The 16621-nt window shown below is 41.3% G+C and overlaps 1 protein-coding gene across 1 annotated transcript in view; it reads left to right on the plus strand.

Annotated features, from left to right (window-relative positions):
* Positions 1–16621, plus strand: part of LOC133550219 (BRISC and BRCA1-A complex member 2-like) — a 107107-nt gene that overhangs the window by 61164 nt on the left and 29322 nt on the right. The gene's annotated exons all lie outside the window — the stretch shown is intronic.

Here is a 16621-nt window from a genome sequence, read left to right on the forward strand (position 1 = left end):
ATTAGGTACAATCGTGTAATGTATACAAAATAGGAGGTGTTAATGTTTGTGTTTGTATTAGGGCTATCATTAAGCCACTAAGCCATTGGGTGTCCAAACTTTTTCTAACGAGGGCCGCATACTGAAAAATTAAAGCATACCGTGGACCACTTCTATACATTTTGTACATCAATGATGACAAAACCAATTCAACGTACATCATGTATGGTCTAATACATTTGGGGATAAAACATTATCTTAGATTTTGCGTTAAAGCTAACAGCAAATAGTTGTTAGTGGTGTTATATTTTATGTACCTCATTAATAGTGGATTAATTTATTTTCAGAACATGTCAAAGGCTTATTAAAAAAAAAACAAGCTGTGGATCGAATATTGCCCCCTGGCCATTCTTTAGAAACCCCTGTATCAACTCATGCAATAAAAAAACAAAAAAATATTGCATTAATCATGGACATACGCAGAGTAATCACACAATTTATTTTGTCCACACTCATGGCGTGGCTCGGTTCATAAAGCGGCCATGCCAGCAATCAGAGGGTTCCTGGATCGATCCCCGTCTTCCGCCTTCCTAGTCACATCTATTGTGTCTTTGAGCAAGACACTTCAGCCTTGCTCCTGATGGGTCATGGTTAGGGCCATCAGTGTGTGAATGTGGAAATAGTGTCAAATTGCTTTGAGTACCTGGAACATAGAAAAGCGCTATAGACGTATAACCCATTTACTATACTCCTTTACTTTAACCGCAGATGGTTACCATAAAAATGTGTGTTGTAATACATTCGGGATAAAGTATATGTTTTATATAAATAATGTTTTTTTGTTTCTAATAAATACTTTGTGTAATAAAAATATGTATTGCATTTGATATATTATCTCACAATATTATATATAATTTAACACTTAAACTCAATACAATTGTTGACACATTTAACATGTTTGCACAAAAAATATGTTGAAAGCTCCCATTATATGAATTTTACTAATAATACCACATCATAATAATACATATTTACAGTATATCCCACCTCTGTAGGCAAAATATATGTTTTAATAATGTATAATATAATATCCATCCATCCATCCATCTTCTTCCGCTTATCCGGGGTCGGGTCGCGGGGGCAGCAGCCTAAGCAGGGAAGCCCAGACTTCCCTCTCCCCAGCCACTTCGTCCAGCTCTTCCCGGGGATCCCGAGGCGTCCCCAGGCCAGCCGGGAGACATAGTTTTCCTAACGTGTCTTATTGTGGCGGTCCGCTCCCTGTATGATCAGTGTCAGACCTTGGTCCGCATTGCCGGCAGTAAATTGGAAACACGTTTCCAGTGAGGGTTGGACTGTCCTTTGTCATCGATTCTGTTGATAACTTTTATGGAGAGAATTTCTTGGCGCAGTCAAGGCGTTGAGGGGTTCCGGTTTGGTGGCTGCGGGATTAGGTCTCTGCTTTTTGCAGATGATGTGGTCCTGATGGCTTCATCTGGCCGGGATCTTCAGCTCTCACTGGATCGGTTCGCAACCGAGTGTGAAGCGACCAGAATGAGAATCAGCACCTCCAAGTCCGAGTCCATGGTTCTCTTCCGCAAATGGGTGGAGTGCCATCTCTGGGTTGGAGAGGAGACCCTGCCCCAAGTGGAGGAGTTCAAGAAGCTAGGAGTCTTGTTCACGAGTGGGGGATGAGTGGATCGTGAGATCGACAGGCGGATCGGTGCGACGTCTTCAGTAATGCGGACGTTGTACCGATCCGTTGTGGTGAAGAAGGAGCTGAGCCGGAAGGCAAAGCTCTCAATTTACCGGTCGAGCTACGTTCCCATCCTCACCTATGGTCATGAGCTTTGGGTCATGACCGAAAGGATAAGATCACGGGTACAAGCGGCCGAAATGAGTTTCCTCCGCCGTGTGGCGGGGCTCTCCCTTAGAGATAGGGTGAGAAACTCTGCCATCCAAGAGGAGCTCAAAGTAAAGCCGCTGCTACTCCACATCGAGAGGAGCCAGATGAGGTGGCTCGGGCATCTGGTCAGGATGCCACCCAAACGCCTCCCTAGGAAGGTGTTTAGGGCACGTCCAACCGGTAGGAGGCCACGGGGAAGACCCAGGACACGTTGGGAATATAATATCCATTCATCCATTTTTACGACTTGTCCTTCTTGGGGTCGCGGAGGGGCTGGAGCCTATCAATCAATCAATCAATGTTTATTTATATAGCCCCAAATCATAGCCTATCCAAACGGTACTCGGGCCACCTCAGACAACCTTTCACATTCACACAATTAGTCCAATTTAGTGTTGCCAATTAGCCTATCCCCAGGTGCATGTATTTTGAGGTGGCAGAAAGCCAGAGAACCCACACAGTCGTGGGGAGAACATGCAAACTCCACACAAAAAGACCCAGAGCCCGGAAATCAAACCCAGGACTTTCTCGCTGTGAAGCACTAGCACTAACCACTGCGCAATAATTGAAAATACATAATAAAAATGTTATGACTGTAAAAATGCAATATAGTACTACCATATTATAAATTTAAAAAGTATATTAAGTATACAATTTAGTCATTTGTTTTTAAATAAAAAAAAAACATTTTTCAATTCAATTGTAAAATAGTATTCAACTTTTGAGATGCTGCAATATTTTATAATTTAATAAACTTGTTCTATTGAATATTAGTATAATTGTGTCCTAATATTATTACCAAGTTTTGAGCAAATAAATTAGGTATATTCAAGTAAAATATTAAAAAAATTGTCCCCAATAATACGCTGAAAGTAAAATTACATTTGTGTACAAATGTTGGGGTCTTTTTTTAAGTCATTATAAATTATTATTAATATCCTGTGATTAATTGTGGTTAATCTGATTTTAAAGAATGTTGGACTAATAGTTTGTATGCCCCAGTTGTGTAGCTCTACATTGGATTAAACTGATATTTTTATGGAAAAACACAAAACTCTGCTTTATTGTAGATTTAAAAACTACACTGTTCATCACTTGTATTTGCGTGCAGCTGTCCCTGATACAGTAGCTAGTGAATATGTATTCGGCACATCATCATTGCAAGCACTTGGAGCGTACATGCTTGTATGTATGTTACAGGAGCTTTTTGCTGTGGTGCTCGAGCTTCTCCTCTGCCAGTTGCATGAGGAGATGAGACAGAAGGAGGCTAAAGGCAGTATGGCGCAGCGTTTGAACTCAAGCGCTCTGGCGCGGGAGTCGGAAAAAGGGTGGTTGACAGCGCTGCAGCAGGGGGTTTAATAAATGAGGAAAGCAACAGTGCAAATGCAGACGTTCCATAGTACCACTTTCAGCCAAACTCTCATTTGCCAACCTCCTCTTCCTGCCTAATGTTGCCTCTTTGTCGAAAGACATTTGCACATATGCATATCAAGACCCTCTATGAATATACCCAGCTACATGCTTTTGTGCACCTTTTTGTCAGCTGTGTGGGAGTGTGTTAATTCATGACCCAGGGCGGCTTCTTCCCTGTTGTTTCAAAACAAATGATTGCATGTGTGTACGAGTTTGTGCATGACTGCATTTTACGTTCGTCATTATGGTTGATCCCTAATTTTACATGGGAATGTCAGTTAACACGTCTTTTAGGGAGTCTACATGTGTTCATGCAAATCTGTTAGTTTCCCTGCATGTCCTTACCGACCCTTGTGTAACACGCTCATTATCTCTACATTGGCTCTGCTGAAGAGGAAAATGTTTGTCTGCAGCATTTTTCCAGCAGGGTTTTGATAGACAGCAACGGAGAAGATTAACCCCTGTCGCTTTATATTTGTAAATAACAATGTTGTCTGTGTATCTGTCTTGGCCCTATGATGAGGAGGCGACTTGTCCAGGGTAGAAAATGGATGGATGGAAGCAGAAACTCCCCAAAAATCAGCTTTAAAAGGGTTTCTTTTCTTTTTATGTGGTTTTACAAATACCGCAGCTGCAGCCACTTGGCTATGATTTTAACCCATCAACATGTCTTCATGAAGTTTATCTGCATCTTTGTACTGTGACCTTTCATCCTGTTTTCTTTCACCAGTTCATTTGTGTTGCAATATCTGCCCTGATTCGTACCTATTTTTTCAGTTTTTAACTGTTTCTTCCTCTGTCTTACCTCTCCAACCCCCCCAAACCAATTTCTTCCCGTTTTATTTTTCTACACGTCTACAGCCTGTCTCCTCTCTCTCTCCATCTCTCTTAAATTTCTATCACTCCCTCTCCTCAGCTGATCCCTCTGGCTGATCCTCAAAGGGAAATGAGCGAGTGAGTGGGACTTAAAAGCGAGAGAAGCACCATGCTCTACCCAGCAAGGTCGTCGCTCACTCGACTAAAACACAGAAAAGGAAAGAAGTTTAAAAAAAATCAACACACTGGAGAGGAGAATATTTCCCTCTCTCTCTTTCATTTTATTTTCCTTTTACCTCTCTTCTCCTCTCTCCTATCACTACTGGCTTGTTTGATATCTTACTTCCATTCTTCTTCGCTTGAATCGAACAAAAACTTGCCCCCCTTAGCAACATCGTTTCTATTCCCACTTGTTCCCCATTTCTTGCTCTTTCTAACAGTTTTTTCTTTCGCTGTCTTCAAACGACCCATCGCCGTAATGTGTTCGTCCTCGCAGAACAGCAAGGAAATAAACAAATGCTGAAGTAGCCTGTCAGACACCCACATTTTTACCAATATTGCACTGTGCATCAAGCCTGATGCATCCGCTCGTTTCTTTGATGTATGAGCTTCTTTTTCTGTAGCAATTATTGATTTTGAGAAGTCAACAAAATCATCACTTTTCTTAAGATTCATTTGTTACATAATGTTTTATGCACCTTGAAGGAAATTTACATTGAACGCATGAGTTTAATGCAGGCGAGCTCTCCAGTTGCTCTTCGAGAGATATGTTAAAAAATGTCAGGGGAAAAACGGCACGTTTCGGAAGCGTCCTTTTGGACAAATTGAGGAGATGGTGTTAAAATTTGTGTTTTAAAAGGAGCTCCATATTCATCTTTTGAGCCTTACACATTGTTGTTGGTATGGCATGATGAGGCAGGTGATTTACAAACAAAATGTTATGTCTCTGTGTGAAAAGATTGCCGTAGAGATGTTCAAATTCTGATAATGCGATGGGATTGAGGGTCAATATTTGCCTTTTTTAACTGATCGGCGATAGACCATGTCCAGCCGATCTATGTCTTTGTTTACATGGCTAAATAATTTACTCACAATAAAGATTCCTTCAAAATGGATGCATGTTCAGAGAGATATTCCATATTCCTTGTGATGCGCATGCAGGAGTTGCATTAATTCCAGGAGGCTGTATCTCTTGCCAGAACACCGCCTAAAATTTGAGAACAAGCTGGACACGTCACCTAGAAGCCACTTCTAAGATCCTTTTAATCCTCACCACCAGGGTTAATAACATAGGTTTCTTCCAAGTAGGGCTGGGCTGTATAGTGGTGTTACAGATAATACCGGTATATTTTAGAAAGGGGTGTATATTTGAGATAATACCGCCAAACCAGTATCTTTTGATGTGTCTTTGTTATGGCTGTTTGCTTATCCCTGCGCCTAATGAGCGCAGCACAGGGCATTCCCTTTGGCACAACTCCGCCACTTGCGAGTTTACATAGGCTTCTCTGACGCACAACACAACAAACTTTCAAAAGAATATGGCGGCTTCGGTGCCGACTTCTCGACTACCGAATGATGCAATGCTTTGGTCACCAGCTGCATTTGGTTATTGGTGAGTGACACACACCCATTTGCTGGAGAACATATTCCTTGTAGCGGCTTTATCACTAATATAATCTGTTAACGTTGTTCAGTTCTGTTAGTGACTTAGCACTGCAGCTAGCGATAGCTTCTCTCTGCTGCTCGCTCGGTGTGTCAAATGTTTAGTAGCTACTCCTCAGCTTTTGAAAGTACCGTATTTTTCGTTCTATAAGTCACTTTTTTTTTGTAGTTTGGCCGGGGGTGAGACTTGGCCAAACTATAAAAAAATGTAAAAAAAAATATGTTTTTAATTTTAAAATTTTTTGGGGTTTGGCCGGGTCTCACCCCATGCTGGACTGTGGAGAAGACTGCGACTTATAGTCCGAAAAATACGGTACCTCTCTACAAAGCCCGTGGGACTAATCTAATATAGCGACTGGGTAGCTGAAGAGTAGTTTCAAACTGAACAGCTAGCGGTCTTTACCGCAGTCAGAGTAGGAGTGCCATCAATCCCCGCGCACAAGGGTGAATCCCCGCGCACAAGGGTGAGGCTACAAACCTAACGTTAATGAAGAAAATGAACGAAAACTGCTTTGACATAATAACGGCTTACTAATTACTTTATAAGAACATGTTCTGTTTCTACTTACAATGAAGATAATCTGAATACTCTCAACACTGTTTATTTAGCCATAAAACACTTTGGCAAACTTAAGCACATTGCACATTTTGTTTGCGATACCGGTTAAATATCGTGCATTGCCATTCGGCTTAAAAATACTGGGATATCAGTTTTAGTCCTTATCTATCCAGCCAAGTTACTTCCAAGTAACATTGTCACCAGAGCACCAGAGGGAAATAAATTGCTGAGCATGCTACATAAAACACACCAAGCAGGATGATCCAAGAAGCTAGCCACTAAAGCTGTGACGGATCATGTAACTCAATCGCACCCCTTGGTCATATCTTTCAACAAAATATTTATTTGATTTAATGACTATCAAACGCTTCTCCCTCTCAGCACTGTCTTTCAGTCTCACTTTCTTTGTTCTAATAGTTAGGGAAACAAAGTTTTGCTATCTATTAGTTAATGGTGGCGAGTGAGACACAGAATGTTTTGTTCGGATCGTACTGGTTTCACTGTGACATTTGCTAGGCCAACTAGCAGTGAAAAAGTTCTTAACTCCACTTTTTACTCTCCACCTAAAGCTTAAAATTTAGCAGAGACATTTGTATCCTAAAAAGCTTGTGAGCTGGGGCTGACCTGGACTAAAGCCCGGGGCACCCCACCCAAATAGGGGTCCACGATTTTGACGGTGGAATGCAATTATTGGTGTTTATAGCTCTCAATCACAGACAGCTTAGCTTCGTATAGCGATTGTGTAATATATCTCTCGGCTGCGTTGTACGTTCTACTGCTCCAAGCGAGGCGTAAAACCCAGGTCACCGGGGCAAGGAGCCGGCATGCTGACTACTGAGCTAAAAGCGATCTCCCTGATCGCCATCACTATTCTTGAAGTTGACTGGCTTCTGTTACACTCGCACAGACTTTATTTTAATACAAAGTATGATTTTTGGGTGGTGGTTTGCAAAACCTCCTTAGCCTCAGCCCCGGTGGTCGCCTAGGTTTATGCGGCCCTCGCTGTGGCAATTCATTAGCCAAGGTACCGCTGTATGCACTTTGATCGAGCAATCATTGGAGTAAGCTTTCTATGCGTGCCCCAGTCTCTCTGGTGGATCATGTTGCCAATCTCAACTGCATTACATCCACAAGAGAAGAAGACAAAACAAGAAGGAGACGGACTGATCACACCAACAAGAAGATAAACTCAAGTTAATGAAAAAATAAGTCAATATTTTTATTGTGTATGGATACAATACAATTGTACATGTGTAAATAAGTGACACAATTATGTACAATAACACAGTTGTAATGCATCCAATTGGGTAGAAATATATCAAACAGCAGTATTTTAACATCATAACTTTGTTTTAGAATTCACACTTGAACTGAAAGTCATATGTGTTTTCTATAAGAGAGTGATAAGTACACAACAACAATAACATGAAAAGTATGAAAGGACAACACACAACCAGCAAAGACAGTGCATATAGTGAGGGGACGTCACAATAAAGTATGAAAACTGGACAAGTGCAATATTAACGTATACTAACTGAATCATGATCCCAAATTTTGTGAGCATCTAAAAGATTAACTCCACAATATTGTGGAGTTAATCTTAATCTTTTAGATTAACTCCACAAATTAATGTGTGGAGTTAATATTCTAAAATATTAACTCCACACATTTTCTTATATCTTTTTTGTGGCATTACCATCTGATGAGATGTATTTTTGATATTTTTTTTGGTATTATATAGTTTATAAATGTTTAATAAAGGTGACATTAGGAATGTGTTAAAGTGTATTTAAAAAAGCTCCCTGTTGAAAAATAAGGTTTTGCCTATGAATTTATTGGAAGGTCCTGAGTTTAATCCCAGGCTCTGGATCTTTCTGTGTGGAGTTTGCATGTTCTCCCCGTGACTGCGTGGGTTCCCTCCGGGTACTCCGGCTTCCCTCCGGGTACTCCGGCTTCCCTCCGGGTACTCCGGCTTCCCTCCGGGTACTCCGGCTTCCTCCCACTTCCAAAGACATGCACCTAGGGATAGGTTGCTTGGCAACACTAAATTGGCCCTAGTGTGTGAATGTGAGTGTGAATGTTGTCTGTCTATCTGTGTTGGCCCTGTGATGAAATAGCGACTTGTCCAGGGTTTACCCCGCCTTCCGCCCGAATGTAGCTGAGATAGGTTCCAGCACCCCCCGCAACCCTGAAAGAGACAGGCGGTACAAAATGGATAGATGGATGGATACAACTATTGTTCATTTGATAGGGTCATTGCACAACGTGCGATGAGGTGGTAACTCGTCCAGGGTGTACACCGCCTTCCGCCAGATTGTAGCTGAGATCGGCACCAGCTCCCCCCGCTACCCCAAAGGGAATAAGAGGTAGAAAATGAATGGATAGATGGGTCATTGCACAATACATATATTGCACAGACCAAATGTAGCTACATGTTCATTTTCATCTGTTGTCCCTGAGCAAAGGCCAAGTGACAACTTGTTAAGATACATTCACCAATTGAATGCAGATGGAAAAAAAAATTTCAACAAAAACACACCACCAACAATAAGATCAGCTCAACAACAGTCCAATAAACATACACAGTATATAGACAGAACTAGTGACTACAGGGGCAGTACGGTGGCAGAGGGGTTAGTGCATCTGCCTCACAATACAAAGGTCCTGAGTAGGTCTGGGTTCAATCCCAGGCTCGGGATCTTTCTGTGTGGAGTTTGCAAGTTCTTCCCATGACTGCGTGGGTTCCTTCCGGGTACTCCGGCTTCCTCCAACTTCCAAAGACATGCAACTGGGGATAGTTTGATTGGCAACACTAAATTGGCCCAAGTGTGTGAATGTGAGTGTAAATGTTGTCTGTCTATCTGTGTTGGCCCTGTGATGAGGTGGTGGCTTGTCCAGGGTGTACCCCGCCTTTCGCCCGATTGTAGCTGAGTTAGGCACCAGCGCCCCCCATGACTCCAAAGGGAATAAGCGGTAAAAATGGATGGATGGATAGTGACTACTAACCTGATGGTCCTCCGACCTTTTCGATCATGGAACGGTTTGACTTGTGTATAATTGTCATATTCACTTTGTGCCCTTTATGCTTTATTTGAACCATTCTTTTTCCATAGTGGAATGATTATATAACCTACATTTTCAATGATTGTTTAAAAACCAGAAAAGGGTGTTTTTACACAGTATGAAAAATACACTTACAGGCTCAAATGCATTTACACACCCCTACTAATATTTATTGAAATGTATTTGAGCAAGTTTCACTATGACCAGACCCTTTTTAAAGAGCTATCTGCAAGCTTCTGGCATAACTCTGGCCCTATATTTGACTTATCTAGGCAGAATTGGTTGGTTTCTTAGAACCATGTTTACTTTTATGCATTTTCCGCATACTGTATATTCTATATCAGTGGTTCTCAAATGTGGGTATGCGTACCCCTGGGCGTACTTGAAGGTATGCCTAAGGGGACGGGAGATTTTTTAAAAATATTCTAAAAACATAAAAAATTCAAAAATCCTTTATAAATATATTTATTGAATAATGGGAAGGTGTGAAAACCATCACAGGCCACAAGACAAAGACCAGCGCTGTTGTGGGGACAATAGAGAGGGCCAATGAGATAAATAACTTCTTCAACTGGTTCAACCAGCCCGTGTCCTCTCCACCCCCCATTCCCAAACACAGCCACCCCCTCTTCTGCTCTCCTCAACGCACCTGTCCCCCAGCCATGGGAGCACCTCCCTCCACCACCTCTACACAGACATTAGTCATCTCTGTGGACCAGGTCAGAGGTCAACTGAGGAAGCTACAGCCAAGGAAAGCTGCAGGCCCAGACAAGCTGCGCCCCCGACTCCTGAAGACCTGTGCTGCAGAACTGGGTGAACCACTTCAATAGATCTTCAACCTCAGCCTGCAGCCGGGGAGAGTGCCCACCCTTTGGAAGACATCAAGCATCGTTCCAGTTCCCAAAAAGAACTGCCCCAGTGAGCTGAACGACTACAGACCAGTGGCGCTCACCTCTCATCTAATGAAAACAATGGAGCGGCTCTTTCTCAGCCTCCTCAGACCACAGGTGCAAAATGGTAAGGGAAATGGCACTGTGAGGATCCTGTTCCTGGACTTCTCGAGTGCCTTTAATACCATCCAGCCCCGCCTCCTCCAGGACAAGCTGGACAGAATGCGAGTGGACCCCTGCCTGGTTGCCTGGATTTCAAACTACCTCACCGACAGGCCACAGTACGTCAGACTGAAGGACATCATGTCTGCCACTGTGATCAGCAGCACCGGAGCACCGCAGGGAACGGTGCTGGCCCCTCTTCTCTTCACCCTGTACACGGCTGACTTCTGCTACAACTCAGAGCTGTGTCATGTCCAGAAGTCTGCGGATGACACAGCCATCGTCGGGTGCATCAGGGACGGCAGAGAGGAGGAGTTTCGGAACCTGGTGATTGACTTTGCTGTCTGGTGCCACACGAAACCTCTTGCAGCTCAATCCGTCAAAGACCAAGGAGCTGGTCTTTGACTTTGGGAAGTCGAGTCCACGGTCACAAATTGTGACCGAGGGAGTTGAGGTACAGACCGTGGACTCATTCAAGTACCTCGGGGTTTGGGTGGACAATAAGCTGGACTGGACTGTTAACACGGACCACCTGTACAAGAAAGGACAGAGCAGGCTGTACTTCCTCAGGAGGCTGCGCTCCTTCAACATTTGTAGAAAACTCCTGTGGATGTGCTACCAGTCTGTGGTTGCCAGTGTTCTACATGTTAGTGTGCTGGGGGGGCAGTACATCTAAGGATGACAGCTCCACACTGGAGAAACTGATCAGGCGGGCCGGTTCTACAATCGGAATGAAACTGGAATCACTGGTGACGGTGGCAGAGAAGAGGGCTGTGGACAAACTAGTGAGCATCCTGGATGACGTCAATCACCCTCTGCATAGCATTATCAGTAGCCAGAGGAGCCTGTTCAGTGCTAGACTGTTTCATCCCAAGTGCAGGACTAATAGACTAAAAAACTCCTTTGTCTCACACGCTATTAGACTGTACAACTCCTTTCTGGGGATGGGGGCGGGTGGTACTAGGATGACAGGGGATGCAAAACAATAACAGTGCGATACGTTTTCATAACATGGTAACTACTGCCTAGTTTTTCATGTTATATTCTTATTTTACTGTTATATTCTTATTCCCATTGTTGCTTTTTATTTTTATTCTTATTGTAATATTTCTCTATTTTGTTTCCATTTAAACCCCCATTATTTACTTTTTTAAATTGATCTCAACTCTGTACACTGCTGCTGGAATTTTTATTTTCCTGAAGTAACTCTCCTGAGGTGGCGACTTGTCCAGGGTGTACCCCGCCTTCCGCCCGATTGTAGCTGAGATAGGCGCCAGCGCCCCCCGCGACCCTGAAAGGGAATAAGCGGTAGAAAATGGATGGATGGATGGAACTCTCCTGAAGGAATCAATAAAGTACTATCTATCTATCTATCTATCTATCTATCTATCTATCTATCTATCTATCTATCTATCTATCTATCTATCTAATACTTCAAGAAAATATGAATGTAAGTTCATGAACTGTGAAAAAAATACAGCAATGCAATATTCAGTGTTGACAGATAGATTTTTTTGTGGACATGTTCCATAAATATCAATGTTAAAGATTTCTTTTTTTTAGGAAGAAATGTTTAGAATTAAGTTAATGAATCCAGATGGATCTGTCACGCTTCGCGGCACACTTGCTGCGCGGAGTTGCCACTTCGTGGATGCACACACGACCAGTCAGCAGGATTGCAGGTAGGAACAAGTTTTAATATAATAAAACAAAAGAACACTGGTGCAAAAAGGGGAAAAACAAAGTGCGTGCCAATGCACGGAAAGCTAATGCTAAAACGTAGCAGGAAACAGAAAACATTAAAGACGTGCCACACGCACGTGAAGCTAAGGCGGAACTTAGCACAAAATAATCTATGATACCAAATACAAACCGTGACGTGTTGCGAATATCAAACAATGGACCGAGGACGAACTAAGGAATCAGGTGGGCTTGAATACACAAATAACTATTAGAAACAGGTGTGTGACAGGGGCCCGTGAGGAGGAACACAATACGTTGCCATGGTGACTAACACAAACAAGGAAGTGCTCAAACAAGGATCGGCAGAGTCCAGAAACAAAACATGAACAAAGACATATAAAAAGGGCAAAACCATAAACGATCCGAGTCACGGATCGTGACAGGATCTTTATTACAATCCCCAAAGAGGGCATTTTAAGTTGATGATTACTTCTATGTGTAGAAATCTTTATTCATAATTGAATCATTTGTTTATTTTTCAACAAGTTTTTAGTTATTTTTATATATTTTTTCCAAATAGTTTGAGAAAGAACACTACAAATGAGCAATATTTTGCACTGTTGTACAATTTAATAGATCAGAAATTGATGACATAGTGCTGTATTTTACTTGTTTATCTCTTATTTTCAACCAAAAATGCTTTGGTCTGATTAGGGGGTACTTGAATTAAAAAAAAATTCACAGGGGGTACATCCCTGAAAAAGGTTGAGAACCACTGTTCTATAGGGCTGAGGATTTGACAACGCCATTCCAGAAGCATATATTTTTAGTCAAAATTTCCAATTCCCAAACCAGTTTTCATGTATGTTTGGGTTTATTGTATGGTTGGAACATCCTATTGTCAAACATTCTTCCTTCTAGCTGTTGATGGCGATGCATTTGTAGAATTTGTAGTTAGTCCTCCTTTTTGATTATTCAATCTACTTTGTGAATTGCACTGGTACCACTGTTTCCAAGACAGCCCCATCTTGACTTCTCTAAACATACTTATTGTCTTTGGGCCAAAAACGCTTCATCTTTACATCATTTGACCGTTAATAACATCAGTGGCAAAGTTGTCAATTTCAGGGCAGGGGCTTTTTTTCTTGGTGGGTAACCTCCTTCTAAGTCCATGTAAAACTCACTTTACTAACATATATAAACGAGAGAAAATTGTAAATAAAGTTGAACTTGTGCAACCAAGTCTTGTTATCACTGAAGATGTACGTTGTGTAATAATTTCACAAAAAACGGTTCAAATAAATTGTAATGAGTCCGAAAGTATTGTGTTATTTATGCCCATGATGTGTCTACAAACTTCTGAGCACAACTGTATGTTGTTGACACATGACATGATAAACAGGCAAAAATTATTGATTTGCTCAGTCTAGTTTCCCCAACAATAGAAGCTCTGAAGTGTACAAGGAGACACCCAACTCTATATTTCCTCCATTCTTAGTTAATCAAGGTGTCCTACTCATGTCTTAATAATTTTGTTAAACTAGTGACTACTATTAATAACGAATTATTAGAGTGTGTGATTTGGCTTGGCAGCTATCATTGCAAAATAACCGTGAATTGTTGTTGCTCATCCTTCTCCTGCACAGCTATTGTATAGGCAATCTCATCCATCTTTTTATGTTGACTTCTCTTTTTCTGATTGCACCATGCCCATGAGATGAGATGGATACATCTTTCCTTCCCCAGAAAACCTGCTGCATTGCATAAAAGAATTGAGTGGGCACCGTCTCTGCCCCCAAACCAGATTTAGGAGCCCAGAGAACTCAACACAGAGAGACAGTTTTAGGCTGCAGCGCACTAATGTTTGTGTATCTGCATTTGCCTTTAGGTGCCTGTTCACATGTTTGTGTGTTCAGGCTTGCCTGGATGCTGATTGTGTGTGTGTGTGTGTGAGTGTGTGTGTGTGTGTATGTGTGTGTATGTGTGTGTGTGTGTGTGTGTGTGTGTGTGTGTGTGTGTGTGTGTGTGTGTGCGTGCGTGTGTGTGTGTGTGTGTGTGTGTGTGTGTGTGTGTGTGTGTGTGTTTGTTCGTGTATGTGTGGGTGAGAACTTGTGTGTTTACCTTCTCTAGAGTCTGTCTAGGTGTTTTATAACCTTTGAAAATCTTTGCATTTTCATCAAATAGTTTTTCAAGGTTCAAAACATCTTGACACAGTCTGAAATTGTCGGTCCGATTAAATAAATGTATCCCTAACCAGCAAACCCATTTGACAGTACTCCATTGCCATTGCAGACACTTGTCTCACTTTCAGCAACCCAAAGCACTAACTTCTACATTATGCGTTGTGTAAGTGAATGTGTGTTTGATGTTTTAGACCATGTCCTTTTTGTCAATGCATTTGACCAACCCAAACAATTATAAAAGGCTCTTATACTAAAATTACATAATTCTCAAATGATGCCTTTGCATCCTGTGAACACTCAAATATTTGTTAATGCGGCATTGTCTACTGTAATCTCTGGGCTATAGAGCACAACAAAATATAAGCACTTGCCAATTGATTTATGGACAAATAATACTTTGTACATACATATATAGGCCACACATGTCTATACGCCGCAGATGTACACATTGAAAATATTTATACATGCACTTGTTTTTATTCACGAATTTGACAAAAGACTGTACCTGCAACAATCAGTCAGTGTTGCAGTTGAAAAGACTTAAATTTTCCTTGTCCGATATTTTCTCAGCCTCGTTTTCACTTTCACTTTCGTCTTGCGGCAAAATTGCCTCTGATCTTATTCCTAAAGAAGCAATCCAGCATTTTGAAAGCTGTTGTTGATAGTCGATTTCTTGACATACCGCTGTTACCGCTTTTTGGATCTTGAGCAAAAGTTGCTCTGCACATTCGGCAAGATTTCTCGCCGCTAGTCAGCCAAGCCTTCCACTCAACACAAAGTGCGCAACATCGTATGCGTTTTATCTTCCCCATGATGAGGGTGAGTGCATAACACGCTAAACGGCTGACTGAGTGATTATGTGATTGCATTTAATTTTAATGTGAACAATTTAATTGTGACCCGTTTGGCAATTTAATTAGTCTAAAATGGCAAGGCAAAACTTGTTGGCAGCATGAAGTTTAGAAACCCAGGTAAAAATAGCATTGTCTAAAATGCAGAGTTCAAAGTTGCAAATTATAGTCCAGAAATTAGGGTAAATGCTTGTCTTTTCGGGAAGCTGGACAAACTGATGTTCTTCTCGCTCTCCCTTTGCTTAGGCAGGCCGTTTTGTAAGAACATGTGTTTTGAAAAAGCACAAGATAAAGCAAAACCTTTCAACAGAGTTCATTTTTTTGATTAATGACTGTCTAGTTAAGCATGTATCTTGTTTTGCACAGATTGTTAAAGGGAGACATTTTACAGACTTCTGTTGTAAAGTCAAATATGTGAGACTGTTATTTTTTGAAAAAAATCAATGTGAATAGAAATGCTGCTGTGGTTCAACTGCATCTTAATTTTGTTCTTGGCTTTATCTTTCACTTTAATAATTATTCATGTCCATCACATAGCCACTGAGCTTTTATTTGGACTAATGTTGTTGGATGATCCACATCTCACACACACACACACACACACTGATCCCCTCACCCATAAACAAACGGTGCTTCGTCACTATCCACCTGAGTCACATCACATAATGTTGCTTGTTGATGAAGTCATAGGCAACTCTGTCATATAAATCATGAGAGGCAGAGTGTGTGAATGTTTTTATATGTAAATGTACACTGATACTGTAAATAATGAATGGCATACAATAGGCTGCATTCCTCTGAGGGGCGGAGTAAGTCTTTCTGATGACTTCACCATGTGGATAGTAATGAACGGCGTGTCACTAGTGAAGACAGGAACAAGGCCTCTTTACAGAGCTTCTTGGAAAGTCAGAATTTGTATCTCCCCGCAGATTTTATCACTGTAGATGCAACAAAAGGAGCATTAAGTTTGTTTTCCCAAGAGAAGTTCACAATAGCATGTTATAAGTAATTGGGCAGGGTGTTTTTACCATCCCTTGTTTTAGTGGTGGTCAGCGAAGGAAATCCAGTCCCTTCATTTTATTCGGGCTGGTAAAAAAATGTATTACATTAACTTTGTATTTGTGAAAAATATACACAGTTTTCCAACAAATGTGTTCACCTCTAATGGTAAAACAATTCTGTGTTCTTGTTATATTTTTTGCTTCAAAAAATGTTACTCTGACCAAGATGCAAACAGCACCTTTAAGTCAGTTATAATTTCCATAATGAGATATATATAAATAAACGCAATTTAAACAAAATTGCGGTTTGAAGCTTTGTCTTCACACCTTTATAATTAGTAGAATTTTACATTTTGGTAGATTTCAATAGATAGTTTGAAAGGCCAATGTCATGTGTTCTTTAAAGAGAAGGGTCTGAAAGGAAAACTATATAATCCGTTGATACAAATGAGTGAT

The sequence above is a fragment of the Nerophis ophidion genome, linkage group LG03 (assembly GCF_033978795.1).
Source record: "Nerophis ophidion isolate RoL-2023_Sa linkage group LG03, RoL_Noph_v1.0, whole genome shotgun sequence".
In the NCBI taxonomy this organism is placed as follows: domain Eukaryota; kingdom Metazoa; phylum Chordata; class Actinopteri; order Syngnathiformes; family Syngnathidae; genus Nerophis; species Nerophis ophidion.